This window comes from Eleutherodactylus coqui, chromosome 2 (assembly GCF_035609145.1).
Source record: "Eleutherodactylus coqui strain aEleCoq1 chromosome 2, aEleCoq1.hap1, whole genome shotgun sequence".
NCBI classification, from domain to species: domain Eukaryota; kingdom Metazoa; phylum Chordata; class Amphibia; order Anura; family Eleutherodactylidae; genus Eleutherodactylus; species Eleutherodactylus coqui.
Window position 1 is genome coordinate 320,589,529 of NC_089838.1, and position 25,493 is coordinate 320,615,021.

At 43.8% G+C, this 25,493-nt stretch overlaps 23 non-coding genes across 23 annotated transcripts; all 23 read left to right on the top strand.

Moving 5' to 3' along the window:
- The first annotated feature begins 732 nt into the window (after nt 1-732).
- Nucleotides 733-804, top strand: TRNAW-CCA (transfer RNA tryptophan (anticodon CCA)). Its single transcript has one exon. It is a non-coding gene; the product is annotated as a tRNA-Trp (tRNA).
- Nucleotides 805-1,396: 592 nt separating this feature from the next.
- Nucleotides 1,397-1,468, top strand: TRNAW-CCA (transfer RNA tryptophan (anticodon CCA)). The gene has a single exon. It is a non-coding gene; the product is annotated as a tRNA-Trp (tRNA).
- Nucleotides 1,469-2,724: 1,256 nt separating this feature from the next.
- TRNAW-CCA (transfer RNA tryptophan (anticodon CCA)) lies at nt 2,725-2,796 on the top strand. Its single transcript has one exon. It is a non-coding gene; the product is annotated as a tRNA-Trp (tRNA).
- A 592-nt stretch (nt 2,797-3,388) lies between these two features.
- On the top strand, nt 3,389-3,460 carry TRNAW-CCA (transfer RNA tryptophan (anticodon CCA)). The gene has a single exon. It is a non-coding gene; the product is annotated as a tRNA-Trp (tRNA).
- A 592-nt stretch (nt 3,461-4,052) lies between these two features.
- On the top strand, nt 4,053-4,124 carry TRNAW-CCA (transfer RNA tryptophan (anticodon CCA)). Its single transcript has one exon. It is a non-coding gene; the product is annotated as a tRNA-Trp (tRNA).
- A 1,256-nt stretch (nt 4,125-5,380) lies between these two features.
- Nucleotides 5,381-5,452, top strand: TRNAW-CCA (transfer RNA tryptophan (anticodon CCA)). Its single transcript has one exon. It is a non-coding gene; the product is annotated as a tRNA-Trp (tRNA).
- Nucleotides 5,453-6,044: 592 nt separating this feature from the next.
- TRNAW-CCA (transfer RNA tryptophan (anticodon CCA)) lies at nt 6,045-6,116 on the top strand. Its single transcript has one exon. It is a non-coding gene; the product is annotated as a tRNA-Trp (tRNA).
- A 1,919-nt stretch (nt 6,117-8,035) lies between these two features.
- On the top strand, nt 8,036-8,107 carry TRNAW-CCA (transfer RNA tryptophan (anticodon CCA)). Its single transcript has one exon. It is a non-coding gene; the product is annotated as a tRNA-Trp (tRNA).
- Nucleotides 8,108-9,363: 1,256 nt separating this feature from the next.
- Nucleotides 9,364-9,435, top strand: TRNAW-CCA (transfer RNA tryptophan (anticodon CCA)). Its single transcript has one exon. It is a non-coding gene; the product is annotated as a tRNA-Trp (tRNA).
- Nucleotides 9,436-10,026: 591 nt separating this feature from the next.
- On the top strand, nt 10,027-10,098 carry TRNAW-CCA (transfer RNA tryptophan (anticodon CCA)). Its single transcript has one exon. It is a non-coding gene; the product is annotated as a tRNA-Trp (tRNA).
- A 1,919-nt stretch (nt 10,099-12,017) lies between these two features.
- TRNAW-CCA (transfer RNA tryptophan (anticodon CCA)) lies at nt 12,018-12,089 on the top strand. The gene has a single exon. It is a non-coding gene; the product is annotated as a tRNA-Trp (tRNA).
- A 593-nt stretch (nt 12,090-12,682) lies between these two features.
- TRNAW-CCA (transfer RNA tryptophan (anticodon CCA)) lies at nt 12,683-12,754 on the top strand. The gene has a single exon. It is a non-coding gene; the product is annotated as a tRNA-Trp (tRNA).
- Nucleotides 12,755-14,010: 1,256 nt separating this feature from the next.
- Nucleotides 14,011-14,082, top strand: TRNAW-CCA (transfer RNA tryptophan (anticodon CCA)). The gene has a single exon. It is a non-coding gene; the product is annotated as a tRNA-Trp (tRNA).
- Nucleotides 14,083-14,674: 592 nt separating this feature from the next.
- Nucleotides 14,675-14,746, top strand: TRNAW-CCA (transfer RNA tryptophan (anticodon CCA)). The gene has a single exon. It is a non-coding gene; the product is annotated as a tRNA-Trp (tRNA).
- Nucleotides 14,747-16,001: 1,255 nt separating this feature from the next.
- On the top strand, nt 16,002-16,073 carry TRNAW-CCA (transfer RNA tryptophan (anticodon CCA)). Its single transcript has one exon. It is a non-coding gene; the product is annotated as a tRNA-Trp (tRNA).
- Nucleotides 16,074-16,666: 593 nt separating this feature from the next.
- Nucleotides 16,667-16,738, top strand: TRNAW-CCA (transfer RNA tryptophan (anticodon CCA)). The gene has a single exon. It is a non-coding gene; the product is annotated as a tRNA-Trp (tRNA).
- A 1,256-nt stretch (nt 16,739-17,994) lies between these two features.
- Nucleotides 17,995-18,066, top strand: TRNAW-CCA (transfer RNA tryptophan (anticodon CCA)). Its single transcript has one exon. It is a non-coding gene; the product is annotated as a tRNA-Trp (tRNA).
- A 592-nt stretch (nt 18,067-18,658) lies between these two features.
- On the top strand, nt 18,659-18,730 carry TRNAW-CCA (transfer RNA tryptophan (anticodon CCA)). Its single transcript has one exon. It is a non-coding gene; the product is annotated as a tRNA-Trp (tRNA).
- Nucleotides 18,731-19,986: 1,256 nt separating this feature from the next.
- TRNAW-CCA (transfer RNA tryptophan (anticodon CCA)) lies at nt 19,987-20,058 on the top strand. The gene has a single exon. It is a non-coding gene; the product is annotated as a tRNA-Trp (tRNA).
- Nucleotides 20,059-21,977: 1,919 nt separating this feature from the next.
- Nucleotides 21,978-22,049, top strand: TRNAW-CCA (transfer RNA tryptophan (anticodon CCA)). The gene has a single exon. It is a non-coding gene; the product is annotated as a tRNA-Trp (tRNA).
- Nucleotides 22,050-22,642: 593 nt separating this feature from the next.
- Nucleotides 22,643-22,714, top strand: TRNAW-CCA (transfer RNA tryptophan (anticodon CCA)). Its single transcript has one exon. It is a non-coding gene; the product is annotated as a tRNA-Trp (tRNA).
- A 1,256-nt stretch (nt 22,715-23,970) lies between these two features.
- Nucleotides 23,971-24,042, top strand: TRNAW-CCA (transfer RNA tryptophan (anticodon CCA)). The gene has a single exon. It is a non-coding gene; the product is annotated as a tRNA-Trp (tRNA).
- A 592-nt stretch (nt 24,043-24,634) lies between these two features.
- On the top strand, nt 24,635-24,706 carry TRNAW-CCA (transfer RNA tryptophan (anticodon CCA)). The gene has a single exon. It is a non-coding gene; the product is annotated as a tRNA-Trp (tRNA).
- The last annotated feature ends 787 nt before the right edge of the window (nt 24,707-25,493 follow it).

A 25,493-nucleotide genomic window follows, 5' to 3' on the forward strand; every position in this document is an offset into this window, starting at 1 on the left:
TTCATGATCCAGTACAGATACATGATCGAAAAGAGTGCTGAACAGGGTCAGAGCACTCAAGTTTCATTGACCTTGTGGCGCAACGGTGGCACGTCTGACTCCAGATCAGAAGCTTGCGTGTTCAAATCACGTCAGGGTCATCTGACATTTTACTCATCAACTACAAAAAATTGTTCAAAAACACTGTGGAATTGGGTTACGGCAAAAAAGCAAACTTCTTTGACCTTGTGGCATAAATAGGCGTCTCTCAATGGAAGACCAGAAAGTTGCATGTGAAAATGACATTTGCACCACACTCTAAAAAAATGGAGTGAACTGGCCATGTGACATGACTGCGCTCTACGCAACCTTGATTCAAATACACATGCATCACGGCTCCACTTTTGGCACCTAAAAGAGGCCGAAGACTTTGTCAAAAGATAGCTTGACGGCACTTCAGATGCTGGAGAACCTAGCCCATATGGGGATCAAATGCTGAAACCTCCGTGTTATTAGAACCACGGTTTAACAAAAGTGAGCAAGCAGACATGACACACAATGCCAGTTTTTGCCTCCTGCATCTAGTTTGACATGCAGCAGCAAGAGCTTGTTGCGCATCGGTTGTGCATTTCACTCCACATCAGAAGATTGTGCCTAGAAATCACATCCAAATCAAATCAGACTTTTCATGAACCAGTACAGATACATGATCGAAAAGAGTGCTGAACAGGGTCAGAGCACTCAAGTTTCATTGACCTTGTGGCGCAACGGTAGCGCGTCTGACTCCAGATCAGAAGGTTGCGTGTTCAAATCACGTCAGGGTCATCTGACATTTTACTCATCAACTACAAAAAATTGTTCAAAAACACTGTGGAATTGGGTTACGGCAAAAAAACAAACTTCTTTGACCTTGTGGCATAAATAAGCGTCTCTCAATGGAAGACCAGAAAGTTGCATGTGAAAATGACATTTGCACCACACTCTAAAAAAATGGAGTGAACTGGCCATGTGACATGACTGCGCTCTACGCAACCTTGATTCAAATACACATGCATCACGGCTCCACTTTTGGCACCCAAAAGAGGCCGAAGACTTTGTCAAAAGATAGCTTGACGGCACTTCAGATGCTGGAGAACCTAGCCCATATGGGGATCAAAAGCTGAAACCTCCGTGTTATTAGAACCACGGTTTAACAAAAGTGAGCAAGCAGACATGACACACAATGCCAGTTTTTGCCTCCTGCATCTAGTTTGACATGCAGCAGCAAGAGCTTGTTGCGCAACGGTTGTGCGTTTCACTCCACATCAGAAGATTGTGCCTAGAAATCACATCCAAATCAAATCAGACTTTTCATGATCCAGTACAGATACATGATCGAAAAGAGTGCTGAACAGGGTCAGAGCACTCAAGTTTCATTGACCTTGTGGCGCAACGGTAGCGCGTCTGACTCCAGATCAGAAGGTTGCGTGTTCAAATCACGTCAGGGTCATCTGACATTATACTCATCAACTACAAAAAATTGTTCAACAACACTGTGGAATTGGGTTACGGCAAAAAAACAAACTTCTTTGACCTTGTGGCATAAATAAGCGTCTCTCAATGGAAGACCAGAAAGTTGCATGTGAAAATGACAATTGCACCACACTCTAAAAAAATGGAGTGAACAGGCCATGTGACATGACTGCGCTCTACGCAACCTTGATTCAAATACACATGCATCACGGCTCCACTTTTGGCACCTAAAAGAGGCCGAAGACTTTGTCAAAAGATAGCTTGACGGCACTTCAGATGCTGGAGAACCTAGCCCATATGGGGATCAAAAGCTGAAACCTCCGTGTTATTAGAACCACGGTTTAACAAAAGTGAGCAAGCAGACATGACACACAATGCCAGTTTTTGCCTCCTGCATCTAGTTTGACATGCAGCAGCAAGAGCTTGTTGCGCATCGGTTGTGCATTTCACTCCACATCAGAAGATTGTGCCTAGAAATCACATCCAAATCAAATCAGACTTTTCATGAACCAGTACAGATACATGATCGAAAAGAGTGCTGAACAGGGTCAGAGCACTCAAGTTTCATTGACCTTGTGGCGCAACGGTAGCGCGTCTGACTCCACATCAGAAGGTTGCGTGTTCAAATCACGTCAGGGTCATCTGACATTTTACTCATCAACTACAAAAAATTGTTCAAAAACACTGTGGAATTGGGTTATGGCAAAAAAACAAACTTCTTTGACCTTGTGGCATAAATAAGCGTCTCTCAATGGAAGACCAGAAAGTTGCATGTGAAAATGACATTTGCACCACACTCTAAAAAAATGGAGTGAACTGGCCATGTGACATGACTGCGCTCTACGCAACCTTGATTCAAATACACATGCATCACGGCTCCACTTTTGGAACACAAAAGAGGCCGAAGACTTTGCCAAAAGATAGCTTGACGGCACTTCAGATGCTGGAGAACCTAGCCCATATGGGGATCAAAAGCTGAAACCTCCGTGTTATTAGAACCACGGTTTAACAAAAGTGAGCAAGCAGACATGACACACAATGCCAGTTTTTGCCTCCTGCATCTAGTTTGACATGCAGCAGCAAGAGCTTGTTGCGCATCGGTTGTGCATTTCACTCCACATCAGAAGATTGTGCCTAGAAATCACATCCAAATCAAATCAGACTTTTCATGAACCAGTACAGATACATGATCGAAAAGAGTGCTGAACAGGGTCAGAGCACTCAAGTTTCATTGACCTTGTGGCGCAACGGTAGCGCGTCTGACTCCAGATCAGAAGGTTGCGTGTTCAAATCACGTCAGGGTCATCTGACATTTTACTCATCAACTACAAAAAATTGTTCAAAAACACTGTGGAATTGGGTTACGGCAAAAAAACAAACTTCTTTGACCTTGTGGCATAAATAAGCGTCTCTCAATGGAAGACCAGAAAGTTGCATGTGAAAATGACAATTGCACCACACTCTAAAAAAATGGAGTGAACAGGCCATGTGACATGACTGCGCTCTACGCAACCTTGATTCAAATACACATGCATCACGGCTCCACTTTTGGCACCTAAAAGAGGCCGAAGACTTTGTCAAAAGATAGCTTGACGGCACTTCCGATGCTGGAGAACCTAGCCCATATGGGGATCAAAAGCTGAAACCTCCGTGTTATTAGAACCACGGTTTAACAAAAGTGAGCAAGCAGACATGACACACAATGCCAGTTTTTGCCTCCTGCATCTAGTTTGACATGCAGCAGCAAGAGCTTGTTGCGCATCGGTTGTGCATTTCACTCCACATCAGAAGATTGTGCCTAGAAATCACATCCAAATCAAATCAGACTTTTCATGAACCAGTACAGATACATGATCGAAAAGAGTGCTGAACAGGGTCAGAGCACTCAAGTTTTATTGACCTTGTGGCGCAACGGTAGCGCGTCTGACTCCAGATCAGAAGGTTGCGTGTTCAAATCACGTCAGGGTCATCTGACATTTTACTCATCAACTACAAAAAATTGTTCAAAAACACTGTGGAATTGGGTTACGGCAAAAAAACAAACTTCTTTGACCTTGTGGCATAAATAAGCGTCTCTCAATGGAAGACCAGAAAGTTGCATGTGAAAATGACAATTGCACTACACTCTAAAAAAATGGAGTGAACTGGCCATGTGACCTCACTGCGCTCTACGCAACCTTGATTCAAATACACATGCATCACGGCTCCACTTTTGGCACCTAAAAGAGGCCGAAGACTTTGTCAAAAGATAGCTTGACGGCACTTCAGATGCTGGAGAACCTAGCCCATATGGGGATCAAAAGCTGAAACCTCCGTGTTATTAGAACCACGGTTTAACAAAAGTGAGCAAGCAGACATGACACACAATGCCAGTTTTTGCCTCCTGCATCTAGTTTGACATGCAGCAGCAAGAGCTTGTTGCGCATCGGTTGTGCATTTCACTCCACATCAGAAGATTGTGCCTAGAAATCACATCCAAATCAAATCAGACTTTTCATGAACCAGTACAGATACATGATCGAAAAGAGTGCTGAACAGGGTCAGAGCACTCAAGTTTTATTGACCTTGTGGCGCAACGGTAGCGCGTCTGACTCCAGATCAGAAGGTTGCGTGTTCAAATCACGTCAGGGTCATCTGACATTTTACTCATCAACTACAAAAAATTGTTCAAAAACACTGTGGAATTGGGTTACGGCAAAAAAACAAACTTCTTTGACCTTGTGGCATAAATAAGCGTCTCTCAATGGAAGACCAGAAAGTTGCATGTGAAAATGACATTTGCACCACACTCTAAAAAAATGGAGTGAACTGGCCTTGTGACATGACTGCGCTCTACGCAACCTTGATTCAAATACACATGCATCACGGCTCCACTTTTGGCACCTAAAAGAGGCCGAAGACTTTGTCAAAAGATAGCTTGACGGCACTTCAGATGCTGGAGAACCTAGCCCATATGGGGATCAAAAGCTGAAACCTCCGTGTTATTAGAACCACGGTTTAACAAAAGTGAGCAAGCAGACATGACACACAATGCCAGTTTTTGCCTCCTGCATCTAGTTTGACATGCAGCAGCAAGAGCTTGTTGCGCAACGGTTGTGCGTTTCACTCCACATCAGAAGATTGTGCCTAGAAATCACATCCAAATCAAATCAGACTTTTCATGATCCAGTACAGATACATGATCGAAAAGAGTGCTGAACAGGGTCAGAGCACTCAAGTTTCATTGACCTTGTGGCGCAACGGTGGCACGTCTGACTCCAGATCAGTAGCTTGCGTGTTCAAATCACGTCAGGGTCATCTGACATTTTACTCATCAACTACAAAAAATTGTTCAAAAACACTGTGGAATTGGGTTACGGCAAAAAAGCAAACTTCTTTGACCTTGTGGCATAAATAGGCGTCTCTCAATGGAAGACCAGAAAGTTGCATGTGAAAATGACATTTGCACCACACTCTAAAAAAATGGAGTGAACTGGCCATGTGACATGACTGCGCTCTACGCAACCTTGATTCAAATACACATGCATCACGGCTCCACTTTTGGCACCTAAAAGAGGCCGAAGACTTTGTCAAAAGATAGCTTGACGGCACTTCAGATGCTGGAGAACCTAGCCCATATGGGGATCAAATGCTGAAACCTCCGTGTTATTAGAACCACGGTTTAACAAAAGTGAGCAAGCAGACATGACACACAATGCCAGTTTTTGCCTCCTGCATCTAGTTTGACATGCAGCAGCAAGAGCTTGTTGCGCATCGGTTGTGCATTTCACTCCACATCAGAAGATTGTGCCTAGAAATCACATCCAAATCAAATCAGACTTTTCATGAACCAGTACAGATACATGATCGAAAAGAGTGCTGAACAGGGTCAGAGCACTCAAGTTTTATTGACCTTGTGGCGCAACGGTAGCGCGTCTGACTCCAGATCAGAAGGTTGCGTGTTCAAATCACGTCAGGGTCATCTGACATTTTACTCATCAACTACAAAAAATTGTTCAAAAACACTGTGGAATTGGGTTACGGCAAAAAAACAAACTTCTTTGACCTTGTGGCATAAATAAGCGTCTCTCAATGGAAGACCAGAAAGTTGCATGTGAAAATGACAATTGCACTACACTCTAAAAAAATGGAGTGAACTGGCCATGTGACCTCACTGCGCTCTACGCAACCTTGATTCAAATACACATGCATCACGGCTCCACTTTTGGAACACAAAAGAGGCCGAAGACTTTGCCAAAAGATAGCTTGACGGCACTTCAGATGCTGGAGAACCTAGCCCATATGGGGATCAAAAGCTGAAACCTCCGTGTTATTAGAACCACGGTTTAACAAAAGTGAGCAAGCAGACATGACACACAATGCCAGTTTTTGCCTCCTGCATCTAGTTTGACATGCAGCAGCAAGAGCTTGTTGCGCATCGGTTGTGCATTTCACTCCACATCAGAAGATTGTGCCTAGAAATGACATCCAAATCAAATCAGACTTTTCATGAACCAGTACAGATACATGATCGAAAAGAGTGCTGAACAGGGTCAGAGCACTCAAGTTTCATTGACCTTGTGGCGCAACGGTAGCGCGTCTGACTCCAGATCAGAAGGTTGCGTGTTCAAATCACGTCAGGGTCATCTGACATTTTACTCATCAACTACAAAAAATTGTTCAAAAACACTGTGGAATTGGGTTACGGCAAAAAAACAAACTTCTTTGACCTTGTGGCAGAAATAAGCGTCTCTCCATGGAAGACCAGAAAGTTGCATGTGAAAATGACATTTGCACCACACTCTAAAAAATGGAGTGAACTGGCCATATGACATGACTGCGCTCTACGCAACCTTGATTCAAATACACATGCATCACGGCTCCACTTTCGGCACCCAAAAGAGGCCGAAGACTTTGTCAAAAGATAGCTTGACGGCACTTCAGATGCTGGAGAACCTAGCCCATATGGGGATCAAAAGCTGAAACCTCCGTGTTATTAGAACCACGGTTTAACAAAAGTGAGCAAGCAGACATGACACACAATGCCAGTTTTTGCCTCCTGCATCTAGTTTGACATGCAGCAGCAAGAGCTTGTTGCGCAACGGTTGTGCATTTCACTCCACATCAGAAGATTGTGCCTAGAAATCACATCCAAATCAAATCAGACTTTTCATGATCCAGTACAGATACATGATCGAAAAGAGTGCAGAACAGGGTCAGAGCACTCAAGTTTCATTGACCTTGTGGCACAACGGTAGCGCGTCTGACTCCAGATCAGAACGTTGCGTGTTCAAATCACGTCAGGGTCATCTGACATTTTACTCATCAACTACAAAAAATTGTTCAAAAACACTGTGGAATTGGGTTACGGCAAAAAAACAAACTTCTTTGACCTTGTGGCATAAATAAGCGTCTCTCAATGGAAGACCAGAAAGTTGCATGTGAAAATGACATTTGCACCACACTCTAAAAAAATGGAGTGAACTGGCCATGTGACATGACTGCGGTCTACGCAACCTTGATTCAAATACACATGCATCACGGCTCCACTTTTGGCACCCAAAAGAGGCCGAAGACTTTGTCAAAAGATAGCTTGACGGCACTTCAGATGCTGGAGAACCTAGCCCATATGGGGATCAAAAGCTGAAACCTCCGTGTTATTAGAACCACGGTTTAACAAAAGTGAGCAAGCAGACATGACACACAATGCCAGTTTTTGCCTCCTGCATCTAGTTTGACATGCAGCAGCAAGAGCTTGTTGCGCAACGGTTGTGCGTTTCACTCCACATCAGAAGATTGTGCCTAGAAATCACATCCAAATCAAATCAGACTTTTCATGATCCAGTACAGATACATGGTCGAAAAGAGTGCTGAACAGGGTCAGAGCACTCAAGGTTCATTGACCTTGTGGCGCAACGGTAGCGCATCTGACTCCAGATCAGAAGGTTGCGTGTTCAAATCACGTCAGGGTCATCTGACATTTTACTCATCAACTACAAAAAATTGTTCAAAAACACTGTGGAATTGGGTTACGGCAAAAAAACAAACTTCTTTGACCTTGTGGCATAAATAAGCGTCTCTTAATGGAAGACCAGAAAGTTGCATGTGAAAATGACATTTGCACCACACTCTAAAAAAATGGAGTGAACTGGCCATGTGACATGACTGCGGTCTACGCAACCTTGATTCAAATACACATGCATCACGGCTCCACTTTTGGCACCTAAAAGAGGCCGAAGACTTTGTCAAAAGATAGCTTGACGGCACTTCAGATGCTGGAGAACCTAGCCCATATGGGGATCAAAAGCTGAAACCTCCGTGTTATTAGAACCACGGTTTAACACAAGTGAGCAAGCAGACATGACACACAATGCCAGTTTTTGCCTCCTGCATCTAGTTTGACATGCAGCAGCAAGAGCTTGTTGCGCAACGGTTGTGCGTTTCACTCCACATCAGAAGATTGTGCCTAGAAATCACATCCAAATCAAATCAGACTTTTCATGATCCAGTACAGATACATGATCGAAAAGAGTGCTGAACAGGGTCAGAGCACTCACATTTCATTGACCTTGTGGCGCAACGGTAGCGCGTCTGACTCCAGATCAGAAGGTTGCGTGTTCAAATCACGTCAGGGTCATCTGACATTTTACTCATCAACTACAAAAAATTGTTCAAAAACACTGTGGAATTGGGTTACGGCAAAAAAGCAAACTTCTTTGACCTTGTGGCATAAATAGGCGTCTCTCAATGGAAGACCAGAAAGTTGCATGTGAAAATGACATTGGCACCACACTCTAAAAAAATGGAGTGAACTGGCCATGTGACATGACTGCGCTCTACGCAACCTTGATTCAAATACACATGCATCACGGCTCCACTTTTGGCACCTAAAAGAGGCCGAAGACTTTGTCAAAAGATAGCTTGACGGCACTTCAGATGCTGGAGAACCTAGCCCATATGGGGATCAAAAGCTGAAACCTCCGTGTTATTAGAACCACGGTTTAACAAAAGTGAGCAAGCAGACATGACACACAATGCCAGTTTTTGCCTCCTGCATCTAGTTTGACATGCAGCAGCAAGAGCTTGTTGCGCAACGGTTGTGCGTTTCACTCCACATCAGAAGATTGTGCCTAGAAATCACATCCAAATCAAATCAGACTTTTCATGATCCAGTACAGATACATGATCGAAAAGAGTGCTGAACAGGGTCAGAGCACTCAAGTTTCATTGACCTTGTGGCGCAACGGTGGCACGTCTGACTCCAGATCAGAAGCTTGCGTGTTCAAATCACGTCAGGGTCATCTGACATTTTACTCATCAACTACAAAAAATTGTTCAAAAACACTGTGGAATTGGGTTACGGCAAAAAAGCAAACTTCTTTGACCTTGTGGCATAAATAGGCGTCTCTCAATGGAAGACCAGAAAGTTGCATGTGAAAATGACATTTGCACCACACTCTAAAAAAATGGAGTGAACTGGCCATGTGACATGACTGCGCTCTACGCAACCTTGATTCAAATACACATGCATCACGGCTCCACTTTTGGCACCTAAAAGAGGCCGAAGACTTTGTCAAAAGATAGCTTGACGGCACTTCAGATGCTGGAGAACCTAGCCCATATGGGGATCAAATGCTGAAACCTCCGTGTTATTAGAACCACGGTTTAACAAAAGTGAGCAAGCAGACATGACACACAATGCCAGTTTTTGCCTCCTGCATCTAGTTTGACATGCAGCAGCAAGAGCTTGTTGCGCATCGGTTGTGCATTTCACTCCACATCAGAAGATTGTGCCTAGAAATCACATCCAAATCAAATCAGACTTTTCATGAACCAGTACAGATACATGATCGAAAAGAGTGCTGAACAGGGTCAGAGCACTCAAGTTTTATTGACCTTGTGGCGCAACGGTAGCGCGTCTGACTCCAGATCAGAAGGTTGCGTGTTCAAATCACGTCAGGGTCATCTGACATTTTACTCATCAACTACAAAAAATTGTTCAAAAACACTGTGGAATTGGGTTACGGCAAAAAAACAAACTTCTTTGACCTTGTGGCATAAATAAGCGTCTCTCAATGGAAGACCAGAAAGTTGCATGTGAAAATGACAATTGCACTACACTCTAAAAAAATGGAGTGAACTGGCCATGTGACCTCACTGCGCTCTACGCAACCTTGATTCAAATACACATGCATCACGGCTCCACTTTTGGAACACAAAAGAGGCCGAAGACTTTGCCAAAAGATAGCTTGACGGCACTTCAGATGCTGGAGAACCTAGCCCATATGGGGATCAAAAGCTGAAACCTCCGTGTTATTAGAACCACGGTTTAACAAAAGTGAGCAAGCAGACATGACACACAATGCCAGTTTTTGCCTCCTGCATCTAGTTTGACATGCAGCAGCAAGAGCTATTGCGCATCGGTTGTGCATTTCACTCCACATCAGAAGATTGTGCCTAGAAATGACATCCAAATCAAATCAGACTTTTCATGAACCAGTACAGATACATGATCGAAAAGAGTGCTGAACAGGGTCAGAGCACTCAAGTTTCATTGACCTTGTGGCGCAACGGTAGCGCGTCTGACTCCAGATCAGAAGGTTGCGTGTTCAAATCACGTCAGGGTCATCTGACATTTTACTCATCAACTACAAAAAATTGTTCAAAAACACTGTGGAATTGGGTTACGGCAAAAAAACAAACTTCTTTGACCTTGTGGCAGAAATAAGCGTCTCTCCATGGAAGACCAGAAAGTTGCATGTGAAAATGACATTTGCACCACACTCTAAAAAATGGAGTGAACTGGCCATATGACATGACTGCGCTCTACGCAACCTTGATTCAAATACACATGCATCACGGCTCCACTTTCGGCACCCAAAAGAGGCCGAAGACTTTGTCAAAAGATAGCTTGACGGCACTTCAGATGCTGGAGAACCTAGCCCATATGGGGATCAAAAGCTGAAACCTCCGTGTTATTAGAACCACGGTTTAACAAAAGTGAGCAAGCAGACATGACACACAATGCCAGTTTTTGCCTCCTGCATCTAGTTTGACATGCAGCAGCAAGAGCTTGTTGCGCAACGGTTGTGCATTTCACTCCACATCAGAAGATTGTGCCTAGAAATCACATCCAAATCAAATCAGACTTTTCATGATCCAGTACAGATACATGATCGAAAAGAGTGCAGAACAGGGTCAGAGCACTCAAGTTTCATTGACCTTGTGGCACAACGGTAGCGCGTCTGACTCCAGATCAGAACGTTGCGTGTTCAAATCACGTCAGGGTCATCTGACATTTTACTCATCAACTACAAAAAATTGTTCAAAAACACTGTGGAATTGGGTTACGGCAAAAAAACAAACTTCTTTGACCTTGTGGCATAAATAAGCGTCTCTCAATGGAAGAACAGAAAGTTGCATGTGAAAATGACATTTGCACCACACTCTAAAAAAATGGAGTGAACTGGCCATGTGACATGACTGCGGTCTACGCAACCTTGATTCAAATACACATGCATCACGGCTCCACTTTTGGCACCCAAAAGAGGCCGAAGACTTTGTCAAAAGATAGCTTGACGGCACTTCAGATGCTGGAGAACCTAGCCCATATGGGGATCAAAAGCTGAAACCTCCGTGTTATTAGAACCACGGTTTAACAAAAGTGAGCAAGCAGACATGACACACAATGCCAGTTTTTGCCTCCTGCATCTAGTTTGACATGCAGCAGCAAGAGCTTGTTGCGCAACGGTTGTGCGTTTCACTCCACATCAGAAGATTGTGCCTAGAAATCACATCCAAATCAAATCAGACTTTTCATGATCCAGTACAGATACATGGTCGAAAAGAGTGCTGAACAGGGTCAGAGCACTCAAGGTTCATTGACCTTGTGGCGCAACGGTAGCGCATCTGACTCCAGATCAGAAGGTTGCGTGTTCAAATCACGTCAGGGTCATCTGACATTTTACTCATCAACTACAAAAAATTGTTCAAAAACACTGTGGAATTGGGTTACGGCAAAAAAACAAACTTCTTTGACCTTGTGGCATAAATAAGCGTCTCTTAATGGAAGACCAGAAAGTTGCATGTGAAAATGATATTTGCACCACACTCTAAAAAAATGGAGTGAACTGGCCATGTGACATGACTGCGGTCTACACAACCTTGATTCAAATACACATGCATCACGGCTCCACTTTTGGCACCTAAAAGAGGCCGAAGACTTTGTCAAAAGATAGCTTGACGGCACTTCAGATGCTGGAGAACCTAGCCCATATGGGGATCAAAAGCTGAAACCTCCGTGTTATTAGAACCACGGTTTAACACAAGTGAGCAAGCAGACATGACACACAATGCCAGTTTTTGCCTCCTGCATCTAGTTTGACATGCAGCAGCAAGAGCTTGTTGCGCAACGGTTGTGCGTTTCACTCCACATCAGAAGATTGTGCCTAGAAATCACATCCAAATCAAATCAGACTTTTCATGATCCAGTACAGATACATGATCGAAAAGAGTGCTGAACAGGGTCAGAGCACTCACATTTCATTGACCTTGTGGCGCAACGGTAGCGCGTCTGACTCCAGATCAGAAGGTTGCGTGTTCAAATCACGTCAGGGTCATCTGACATTTTACTCATCAACTACAAAAAATTGTTCAAAAACACTGTGGAATTGGGTTACGGCAAAAAAGCAAACTTCTTTGACCTTGTGGCATAAATAGGCGTCTCTCAATGGAAGACCAGAAAGTTGCATGTGAAAATGACATTGGCACCACACTCTAAAAAAATGGAGTGAACTGGCCATGTGACATGACTGCGGTCTACGCAACCTTGATTCAAATACACATGCATCACGGCTCCACTTTTGGCACCTAAAAGAGGCCGAAGACTTTGTCAAAAGATAGCTTGATGGCACTTCAGATGCTGGAGAACCTAGCCCATATGGGGATCAAAAGCTGAAACCTCCGTGTTATTAGAACCACGGTTTAACAAAAGTGAGCAAGCAGACATGACACACAATGCCAGATTTTGCCTCCTGCATCTAGTTTGACATGCAGCAGCAAGAGCTTGTTGCACAACCGTTTTTGCGTTTCACTCCACATCAGAAGATTGTGCCTAGAAATCACATCCAAATCAAATCAGACTTTTCATGATCCAGTACAGATACATGATCGAAAAGAGTGCTGAACAGGGTCAGAGTTCTCAAGTTTCATTGACCTTGTGGCGCAACGGTAGCGCGTCTGACTCCAGATCAGAAGGTTGCGTGTTCAAATCACGTCAGGGTCATCTGACATTTTACTCATCAACTACAAAAAATTGTTCAAAAACACTGTGGAATTGGGTTACGGCAAAAAAACAAACTTCTTTGACCTTGTGGCATAAATAAGCGTCTCTCAATGGAAGACCAGAAAGTTGCATGTGAAAATGACAATTGCACCACACTCTAAAAAAATGGAGTGAACAGGCCATGTGACATGACTGCGCTCTACGCAACCTTGATTCAAATACACATGCATCACGGCTCCACTTTTGGCACCTAAAAGAGGCCGAAGACTTTGTCAAAAGATACCTTGACGGCACTTCAGATGCTGGAGAACCTAGCCCATATGGGGATCAAAAGCTGAAACCTCCGTGTTATTAGAACCACGGTTTAACAAAAGTGAGCAAGTAGACATGACACACAATGCCAGTTTTTGCCTCCTGCATCTAGTTTGACATGCAGCAGCAAGAGCTTGTTGCGCATCGGTTGTGCATTTCACTCCACATCAGAAGATTGTGCCTAGAAATCACATCCAAATCAAATCAGACTTTTCATGAACCAGTACAGATACATGATCGAAAAGAGTGCTGAACAGGGTCAGAGCACTCAAGTTTCATTGACCTTGTGGCGCAACGGTAGCGCGTCTGACTCCACATCAGAAGGTTGCGTGTTCAAATCACGTCAGGGTCATCTGACATTTTACTCATCAACTACAAAAAATTGTTCAAAAACACTGTGGAATTGGGTTACGGCAAAAAAACAAACTTCTTTGACCTTGTGGCATAAATAAGCGTCTCTCAATGGAAGACCAGAAAGTTGCATGTGAAAATGACAATTGCACTACACTCTAAAAAAATGGAGTGAACTGGCCATGTGACCTCACTGCGCTCTACGCAACCTTGATTCAAATACACATGCATCACGGCTCCACTTTTGGAACACAAAAGAGGCCGAAGACTTTGCCAAAAGATAGCTTGACGGCACTTCAGATGCTGGAGAACCTAGCCCATATGGGGATCAAAAGCTGAAACCTCCGTGTTATTAGAACCACGGTTTAACAAAAGTGAGCAAGCAGACATGACACACAATGCCAGTTTTTGCCTCCTGCATCTAGTTTGACATGCAGCAGCAAGAGCTTGTTGCGCATCGGTTGTGCATTTCACTCCACATCAGAAGATTGTGCCTAGAAATCACATCCAAATCAAATCAGACTTTTCATGAACCAGTACAGATACATGATCGAAAAGAGTGCTGAACAGGGTCAGAGCACTCAAGTTTCATTGACCTTGTGGCGCAACGGTAGCGCGTCTGACTCCAGATCAGAAGGTTGCGTGTTCAAATCACGTCAGGGTCATCTGACATTTTACTCATCAACTACAAAAAATTGTTCAAAAACACTGTGGAATTGGGTTACGGCAAAAAAACAAACTTCTTTGACCTTGTGGCATAAATAAGCGTCTCTCAATGGAAGACCAGAAAGTTGCATGTGAAAATGACATTTGCACCACACTCTAAAAAAATGGAGTGAACTGGCCTTGTGACATGACTGCGCTCTACGCAACCTTGATTCAAATACACATGCATCACGGCTCCACTTTTGGCACCTAAAAGAGGCCGAAGACTTTGTCAAAAGATAGCTTGACGGCACTTCAGATGCTGGAGAACCTAGCCCATATGGGGATCAAAAGCTGAAACCTCCGTGTTATTAGAACCACGGTTTAACAAAAGTGAGCAAGCAGACATGACACACAATGCCAGTTTTTGCCTCCTGCATCTAGTTTGACATGCAGCAGCAAGAGCTTGTTGCGCATCGGTTGTGCATTTCACTCCACATCAGAAGATTGTGCCTAGAAATGACATCCAAATCAAATCAGACTTTTCATGAACCAGTACAGATACATGATCGAAAAGAGTGCTGAACAGGGTCAGAGCACTCAAGTTTCATTGACCTTGTGGCGCAACGGTAGCGCGTCTGACTCCAGATCAGAAGGTTGCGTGTTCAAATCACGTCAGGGTCATCTGACATTTTACTCATCAACTACAAAAAATTGTTCAAAAACACTGTGGAATTGGGTTACGGCAAAAAAACAAACTTCTTTGACCTTGTGGCAGAAATAAGCGTCTCTCCATGGAAGACCAGAAAGTTGCATGTGAAAATGACATTTGCACCACACTCTAAAAAATGGAGTGAACTGGCCATATGACATGACTGCGCTCTACGCAACCTTGATTCAAATACACATGCATCACGGCTCCACTTTCGGCACCCAAAAGAGGCCGAAGACTTTGTCAAAAGATAGCTTGACGGCACTTCAGATGCTGGAGAACCTAGCCCATATGGGGATCAAAAGCTGAAACCTCCGTGTTATTAGAACCACGATTTAACAAAAGTGAGCAAGCAGACATGACACACAATGCCAGTTTTTGCCTCCTGCATCTAGTTTGACATGCAGCAGCAAGAGCTTGTTGCGCAACGGTTGTGCGTTTCACTCCACATCAGAAGATTGTGCCTAGAAATCACATCCAAATCAAATCAGACTTTTCATGATCCAGTACAGATACATGGTCGAAAAGAGTGCTGAACAGGGTCAGAGCACTCAAGGTTCATTGACCTTGTGGCGCAACGGTAGCGCATCTGACTCCAGATCAGAAGGTTGCGTGTTCAAATCACGTCAGGGTCATCTGACATTTTACTCATCAACTACAAAAAATTGTTCAAAAACACTGTGGAATTGGGTTACGGCAAAAAAACAAACTTCTTTGACCTTGTGGCATAAATAAGCGTCTCTTAATGGAAGACCAGAAAGTTGCATGTGAAAATGATATTTGCACCACACTCTAAAAAAATGGAGTGAACTGGCCATGTGACATGACTGCGGTCTACGCAACCTTGATTCAAATACACATGCATCACGGCTCCACTTTTGGCACCTAAAAGAGGCCGAAGACTTTGTCAAAAGATAGCTTGACGGCACTTCAGATGCTGGAGAACCTAGCCCATATGGGGATCAAAAGCTGAAACCTCCGTGTTATTAGAACCACGGTTTAACACAAGTGAGCAAGCAGACATGACACACAATGCCAGTTTTTGCCTCCTGCATCTAGTTTGACATGCAGCAGCAAGAGCTTGTTGCGCAACGGTTGTGCGTTTCACTCCACATCAGAAGATTGTGCCTAGAAATCACATCCAAATCAAATCAGACTTTTCATGATCCAGTACAGATACATGATCGAAAAGAGTGCTGAACAGGGTCAGAGCACTCACATTTCATTGACCTTGTGGCGCAACGGTAGCGCGTCTGACTCCAGATCAGAAGGTTGCGTGTTCAAATCACGTCAGGGTCATCTGACATTTTACTCATCAACTACAAAAAATTGTTCAAAAACACTGTGGAATTGGGTTACGGCAAAAAAGCAAACTTCTTTGACCTTGTGGCATAAATAGGCGTCTCTCAATGGAAGACCAGAAAGTTGCATGTGAAAATGACATTGGCACCACACTCTAAAAAAATGGAGTGAACTGGCCATGTGACATGACTGCGGTCTACGCAACCTTGATTCAAATACACATGCATCACGGCTCCACTTTTGGCACCTAAAAGAGGCCGAAGACTTTGTCAAAAGATAGCTTGATGGCACTTCAGATGCTGGAGAACCTAGCCCATATGGGGATCAAAAGCTGAAACCTCCGTGTTATTAGAACCACGGTTTAACAAAAGTGAGCAAGCAGACATGACACACAATGCCAGATTTTGCCTCCTGCATCTAGTTTGACATGCAGCAGCAAGAGCTTGTTGCACAACCGTTTTTGCGTTTCACTCCACATCAGAAGATTGTGCCTAGAAATCACATCCAAATCAAATCAGACTTTTCATGATCCAGTACAGATACATGATCGAAAAGAGTGCTGAACAGGGTCAGAGTTCTCAAGTTTCATTGACCTTGTGGCGCAACGGTAGCGCGTCTGACTCCAGATCAGAAGGTTGCGTGTTCAAATCACGTCAGGGTCATCTGACATTTTACTCATCAACTACAAAAAATTGTTCAAAAACACTGTGGAATTGGGTTACGGCAAAAAAACAAACTTCTTTGACCTTGTGGCATAAATAAGCGTCTCTCAATGGAAGACCAGAAAGTTGCATGTGAAAATGACAATTGCACCACACTCTAAAAAAATGGAGTGAACAGGCCATGTGACATGACTGCGCTCTACGCAACCTTGATTCAAATACACATGCATCACGGCTCCACTTTTGGCACCTAAAAGAGGCCGAAGACTTTGTCAAAAGATACCTTGACGGCACTTCAGATGCTGGAGAACCTAGCCCATATGGGGATCAAAAGCTGAAACCTCCGTGTTATTAGAACCACGGTTTAACAAAAGTGAGCAAGTAGACATGACACACAATGCCAGTTTTTGCCTCCTGCATCTAGTTTGACATGCAGCAGCAAGAGCTTGTTGCACATCGGTTGTGCATTTCACTCCACATCAGAAGATTGTGCCTAGAAATCACATCCAAATCAAATCAGACTTTTCATGAACCAGTACAGATACATGATCGAAAAGAGTGCTGAACAGGGTCAGAGCACTCAAGTTTCATTGACCTTGTGGCGCAACGGTAGCGCGTCTGACTCCACATCAGAAGGTTGCGTGTTCAAATCACGTCAGGGTCATCTGACATTTTACTCATCAACTACAAAAAATTGTTCAAAAACACTGTGGAATTGGGTTACGGCAAAAAAACAAACTTCTTTGACCTTGTGGCATAAATAAGCGTCTCTCAATGGAAGACCAGAAAGTTGCATGTGAAAATGACAATTGCACTACACTCTAAAAAAATGGAGTGAACTGGCCATGTGACCTCACTGCGCTCTACGCAACCTTGATTCAAATACACATGCATCACGGCTCCACTTTTGGAACACAAAAGAGGCCGAAGACTTTGCCAAAAGATAGCTTGACGGCACTTCAGATGCTGGAGAACCTAGCCCATATGGGGATCAAAAGCTGAAACCTCCGTGTTATTAGAACCACGGTTTAACAAAAGTGAGCAAGCAGACATGACACACAATGCCAGTTTTTGCCTCCTGCATCTAGTTTGACATGCAGCAGCAAGAGCTTGTTGCGCATCGGTTGTGCATTTCACTCCACATCAGAAGATTGTGCCTAGAAATCACATCCAAATCAAATCAGACTTTTCATGAACCAGTACAGATACATGATCGAAAAGAGTGCTGAACAGGGTCAGAGCACTCAAGTTTCATTGACCTTGTGGCGCAACGGTAGCGCGTCTGACTCCAGATCAGAAGGTTGCGTGTTCAAATCACGTCAGGGTCATCTGACATTTTACTCATCAACTACAAAAAATTGTTCAAAAACACTGTGGAATTGGGTTACGGCAAAAAAACAAACTTCTTTGACCTTGTGGCATAAATAAGCGTCTCTCAATGGAAGACCAGAAAGTTGCATGTGAAAATGACATTTGCACCACACTCTAAAAAAATGGAGTGAACTGGCCTTGTGACATGACTGCGCTCTACGCAACCTTGATTCAAATACACATGCATCACGGCTCCACTTTTGGCACCTAAAAGAGGCCGAAGACTTTGTCAAAAGATAGCTTGACGGCACTTCAGATGCTGGAGAACCTAGCCCATATGGGGATCAAAAGCTGAAACCTCCGTGTTATTAGAACCACGGTTTAACAAAAGTGAGCAAGCAGACATGACACACAATGCCAGTTTTTGCCTCCTGCATCTAGTTTGACATGCAGCAGCAAGAGCTTGTTGCGCATCGGTTGTGCATTTCACTCCACATCAGAAGATTGTGCCTAGAAATGACATCCAAATCAAATCAGACTTTTCATGAACCAGTACAGATACATGATCGAAAAGAGTGCTGAACAGGGTCAGAGCACTCAAGTTTCATTGACCTTGTGGCGCAACGGTAGCGCGTCTGACTCCAGATCAGAAGGTTGCGTGTTCAAATCACGTCAGGGTCATCTGACATTTTACTCATCAACTACAAAAAATTGTTCAAAAACACTGTGGAATTGGGTTACGGCAAAAAAACAAACTTCTTTGACCTTGTGGCATAAATAAGCGTCTCTCAATGGAAGACCAGAAAGTTGCATGTGAAAATGACATTTGCACCACACTCTAAAAAAATGGAGTGAACTGGCCATGTGACATGACTGCGGTCTACGCAACCTTGATTCAAATACACATGCATCACGGCTCCACTTTTGGCACCCAAAAGAGGCCGAAGACTTTGTCAAAAGATAGCTTGACAGCACTTCAGATGCTGGAGAACCTAGCCCATATGGGGATCAAAAGCTGAAACCTCCGTGTTATTAGAACCACGGTTTAACAAAAGTGAGCAAGCAGACATGACACACAATGCCAGTTTTTGCCTCCTGCATCTAGTTTGACATGCAGCAGCAAGAGCTTGTTGCGCAACGGTTGTGCGTTTCACTCCACATCAGAAGATTGTGCCTAGAAATCACATCCAAATCAAATCAGACTTTTCATGATCCAGTACAGATACATGGTCGAAAAGAGTGCTGAACAGGGTCAGAGCACTCAAGGTTCATTGACCTTGTGGCGCAACGGTAGCGCATCTGACTCCAGATCAGAAGGTTGCGTGTTCAAATCACGTCAGGGTCATCTGACATTTTACTCATCAACTACAAAAAATTGTTCAAAAACACTGTGGAATTGGGTTACGGCAAAAAAACAAACTTCTTTGACCTTGTGGCATAAATAAGCGTCTCTTAATGGAAGACCAGAAAGTTGCATGTGAAAATGACATTTGCACCACACTCTAAAAAAATGGAGTGAACTGGCCATGTGACATGACTGCGGTCTACGCAACCTTGATTCAAATACACATGCATCACGGCTCCACTTTTGGCACCTAAAAGAGGCCGAAGACTTTGTCAAAAGATAGCTTGACGGCACTTCAGATGCTGGAGAACCTAGCCCATATGGGGATCAAAAGCTGAAACCTCCGTGTTATTAGAACCACAGTTTAACACAAGTGAGCAAGCAGACATGACACACAATGCCAGTTTTTGCCTCCTGCATCTAGTTTGACATGCAGCAGCAAGAGCTTGTTGCGCAACGGTTGTGCGTTTCACTCCACATCAGAAGATTGTGCCTAGAAATCACATCCAAATCAAATCAGACTTTTCATGATCCAGTACAGATACATGATCGAAAAGAGTGCTGAACAGGGTCAGAGTTCTCAAGTTTCATTGACCTTGTGGCGCAACGGTAGCGCGTCTGACTCCAGATCAGAAGGTTGCGTGTTCAAATCACGTCAGGGTCATCTGACATTTTACTCATCAACTACAAAAAATTGTTCAAAAACACTGTGGAATTGGGTTACGGCAAAAAAACAAACTTCTTTGACCTTGTGGCATAAATAAGCGTCTCTCAATGGAAGACCAGAAAGTTGCATGTGAAAATGACAATTGCACCACACTCTAAAAAAATGGAGTGAACAGGCCATGTGACATGACTGCGCTCTACGCAACCTTGATTCAAATACACATGCATCACGGCTCCACTTTTGGCACCTAAAAGAGGCCGAAGACTTTGTCAAAAGATACCTTGACGGCACTTCAGATGCTGGAGAACCTAGCCCATATGGGGATCAAAAGCTGAAACCTCCGTGTTATTAGAACCACGGTTTAACAAAAGTGAGCAAGCAGACATGACACACAATGCCAGTTTTTGCCTCCTGCATCTAGTTTGACATGCAGCAGCAAGAGCTTGTTGCGCATCGGTTGTGCATTTCACTCCACATCAGAAGATTGTGCCTAGAAATCACATCCAAATCAAATCAGACTTTTCATGAACCAGTACAGATACATGATCGAAAAGAGTGCTGAACAGGGTCAGAGCACTCAAGTTTCATTGACCTTGTGGCGCAACGGTAGCGCGTCTGACTCCACATCAGAAGGTTGCGTGTTCAAATCACGTCAGGGTCATCTGACATTTTACTCATCAACTACAAAAAATTGTTCAAAAACACTGTGGAATTGGGTTACGGCAAAAAAACAAACTTCTTTGACCTTGTGGCAGAAATAAGCGTCTCTCCATGGAAGACCAGAAAGTTGCATGTGAAAATGACATTTGCACCACACTCTAAAAAATGGAGTGAACTGGCCATATGACATGACTGCGCTCTACGCAACCTTGATTCAAATACACATGCATCACGGCTCCACTTTCGGCACCCAAAAGAGGCCGAAGACTTTGTCAAAAGATAGCTTGACGGCACTTCAGATGCTGGAGAACCTAGCCCATATGGGGATCAAAAGCTGAAACCTCCGTGTTATTAGAACCACGGTTTAACAAAAGTGAGCAAGCAGACATGACACACAATGCCAGTTTTTGCCTCCTGCATCTAGTTTGACATGCAGCAGCAAGAGCTTGTTGCGCAACGGTTGTGCGTTTCACTCCACATCAGAAGATTGTGCCTAGAAATCACATCCAAATCAAATCAGACTTTTCATGATCCAGTACAGATACATGGTCGAAAAGAGTGCTGAACAGGGTCAGAGCACTCAAGGTTCATTGACCTTGTGGCGCAACGGTAGCGCATCTGACTCCAGATCAGAAGGTTGCGTGTTCAAATCACGTCAGGGTCATCTGACATTTTACTCATCAACTACAAAAAATTGTTCAAAAACACTGTGGAATTGGGTTACGGCAAAAAAACAAACTTCTTTGACCTTGTGGCATAAATAAGCGTCTCTTAATGGAAGACCAGAAAGTTGCATGTGAAAATGATATTTGCACCACACTCTAAAAAAATGGAGTGAACTGGCCATGTGACATGACTGCGGTCTACGCAACCTTGATTCAAATACACATGCATCACGGCTCCACTTTTGGCACCTAAAAGAGGCCGAAGACTTTGTCAAAAGATAGCTTGACGGCACTTCAGATGCTGGAGAACCTAGCCCATATGGGGATCAAAAGCTGAAACCTCCGTGTTATTAGAACCACGGTTTAACACAAGTGAGCAAGCAGACATGACACACAATGCCAGTTTTTGCCTCCTGCATCTAGTTTGACATGCAGCAGCAAGAGCTTGTTGCGCAACGGTTGTGCGTTTCACTCCACATCAGAAGATTGTGCCTAGAAATCACATCCAAATCAAATCAGACTTTTCATGATCCAGTACAGATACATGATCGAAAAGAGTGCTGAACAGGGTCAGAGCACTCACATTTCATTGACCTTGTGGCGCAACGGTAGCGCGTCTGACTCCAGATCAGAAGGTTGCGTGTTCAAATCACGTCAGGGTCATCTGACATTTTACTCATCAACTACAAAAAATTGTTCAAAAACACTGTGGAATTGGGTTACGGCAAAAAAGCAAACTTCTTTGACCTTGTGGCATAAATAGGCGTCTCTCAATGGAAGACCAGAAAGTTGCATGTGAAAATGACATTGGCACCACACTCTAAAAAAATGGAGTGAACTGGCCATGTGACATGACTGCGGTCTACGCAACCTTGATTCAAATACACATGCATCACGGCTCCACTTTTGGCACCTAAAAGAGGCCGAAGACTTTGTCAAAAGATAGCTTGATGGCACTTCAGATGCTGGAGAACCTAGCCCATATGGGGATCAAAAGCTGAAACCTCCGTGTTATTAGAACCACGGTTTAACAAAAGTGAGCAAGCAGACATGACACACAATGCCAGATTTTGCCTCCTGCATCTAGTTTGACATGCAGCAGCAAGAGCTTGTTGCACAACCGTTTTTGCGTTTCACTCCACATCAGAAGATTGTGCCTAGAAATCACATCCAAATCAAATCAGACTTTTCATGATCCAGTACAGATACATGATCGAAAAGAGTGCTGAACAGGGTCAGAGTTCTCAAGTTTCATTGACCTTGTGGCGCAACGGTAGCGCGTCTGACTCCAGATCAGAAGGTTGCGTGTTCAAATCACGTCAGGGTCATCTGACATTTTACTCATCAACTACAAAAAATTGTTCAAAAACACTGTGGAATTGGGTTACGGCAAAAAAACAAACTTCTTTGACCTTGTGGCATAAATAAGCGTCTCTCAATGGAAGACCAGAAAGTTGCATGTGAAAATGACAATTGCACCACACTCTAAAAAAATGGAGTGAACAGGCCATGTGACATGACTGCGCTCTACGCAACCTTGATTCAAATACACATGCATCACGGCTCCACTTTTGGCACCTAAAAGAGGCCGAAGACTTTGTCAAAAGATACCTTGACGGCACTTCAGATGCTGGAGAACCTAGCCCATATGGGGATCAAAAGCTGAAACCTCCGTGTTATTAGAACCACGGTTTAACAAAAGTGAGCAAGTAGACATGACACACAATGCCAGTTTTTGCCTCCTGCATCTAGTTTGACATGCAGCAGCAAGAGCTTGTTGCGCATCGGTTGTGCATTTCACTCCACATCAGAAGATTGTGCCTAGAAATCACATCCAAATCAAATCAGACTTTTCATGAACCAGTACAGATACATGATCGAAAAGAGTGCTGAACAGGGTCAGAGCACTCAAGTTTCATTGACCTTGTGGCGCAACGGTAGCGCGTCTGACTCCACATCAGAAGGTTGCGTGTTCAAATCACGTCAGGGTCATCTGACATTTTACTCATCAACTACAAAAAATTGTTCAAAAACACTGTGGAATTGGGTTACGGCAAAAAAACAAACTTCTTTGACCTTGTGGCATAAATAAGCGTCTCTCAATGGAAGACCAGAAAGTTGCATGTGAAAATGACAATTGCACTACACTCTAAAAAAATGGAGTGAACTGGCCATGTGACCTCACTGCGCTCTACGCAACCTTGATTCAAATACACATGCATCACGGCTCCACTTTTGGAACACAAAAGAGGCCGAAGACTTTGCCAAAAGATAGCTTGACGGCACTTCAGATGCTGGAGAACCTAGCCCATATGGGGATCAAAAGCTGAAACCTCCGTGTTATTAGAACCACGGTTTAACAAAAGTGAGCAAGCAGACATGACACACAATGCCAGTTTTTGCCTCCTGCATCTAGTTTGACATGCAGCAGCAAGAGCTTGTTGCGCATCGGTTGTGCATTTCACTCCACATCAGAAGATTGTGCCTAGAAATCACATCCAAATCAAATCAGACTTTTCATGAACCAGTACAGATACATGATCAAAAAGAGTGCTGAACAGGGTCAGAGCACTCAAGTTTCATTGACCTTGTGGCGCAACGGTAGCGCGTCTGACTCCAGATCAGAAGGTTGCGTGTTCAAATCACGTCAGGGTCATCTGACATTTTACTCATCAACTACAAAAAATTGTTCAAAAACACTGTGGAATTGGGTTACGGCAAAAAAACAAACTTCTTTGACCTTGTGGCATAAATAAGCGTCTCTCAATGGAAGACCAGAAAGTTGCATGTGAAAATGACATTTGCACCACACTCTAAAAAAATGGAGTGAACTGGCCTTGTGACATGACTGCGCTCTACGCAACCTTGATTCAAATACACATGCATCACGGCTCCACTTTTGGCACCTAAAAGAGGCCGAAGACTTTGTCAAAAGATAGCTTGACGGCACTTCAGATGCTGGAGAACCTAGCCCATATGGGGATCAAAAGCTGAAACCTCCGTGTTATTAGAACCACGGTTTAACAAAAGTGAGCAAGCAGACATGACACACAATGCCAGTTTTTGCCTCCTGCATCTAGTTTGACATGCAGCAGCAAGAGCTTGTTGCGCATCGGTTGTGCATTTCACTCCACATCAGAAGATTGTGCCTAGAAATGACATCCAAATCAAATCAGACTTTTCATGAACCAGTACAGATACATGATCGAAAAGAGTGCTGAACAGGGTCAGAGCACTCAAGTTTCATTGACCTTGTGGCGCAACGGTAGCGCGTCTGACTCCAGATCAGAAGGTTGCGTGTTCAAATCACGTCAGGGTCATCTGACATTTTACTCATCAACTACAAAAAATTGTTCAAAAACACTGTGGAATTGGGTTACGGCAAAAAAACAAACTTCTTTGACCTTGTGGCAGAAATAAGCGTCTCTCCATGGAAGACCAGAAAGTTGCATGTGAAAATGACATTTGCACCACACTCTAAAAAATGGAGTGAACTGGCCATATGACATGACTGCGCTCTACGCAACCTTGATTCAAATACACATGCATCACGGCTCCACTTTCGGCACCCAAAAGAGGCCGAAGACTTTGTCAAAAGATAGCTTGACGGCACTTCAGATGCTGGAGAACCTAGCCCATATGGGGATCAAAAGCTGAAACCTCCGTGTTATTAGAACCACGGTTTAACAAAAGTGAGCAAGCAGACATGACACACAATGCCAGTTTTTGCCTCCTGCATCTAGTTTGACATGCAGCAGCAAGAGCTTGTTGCGCAACGGTTGTGCATTTCACTCCACATCAGAAGATTGTGCCTAGAAATCACATCCAAATCAAATCAGACTTTTCATGATCCAGTACAGATACATGATCGAAAAGAGTGCAGAACAGGGTCAGAGCACTCAAGTTTCATTGACCTTGTGGCACAACGGTAGCGCGTCTGACTCCAGATCAGAAGGTTGCGTGTTCAAATCACGTCAGGGTCATCTGACATTTTACTCATCAACTACAAAAAATTGTTCAAAAACACTGTGGAATTGGGTTACGGCAAAAAAACAAACTTCTTTGACCTTGTGGCATAAATAAGCGTCTCTCAATGGAAGACCAGAA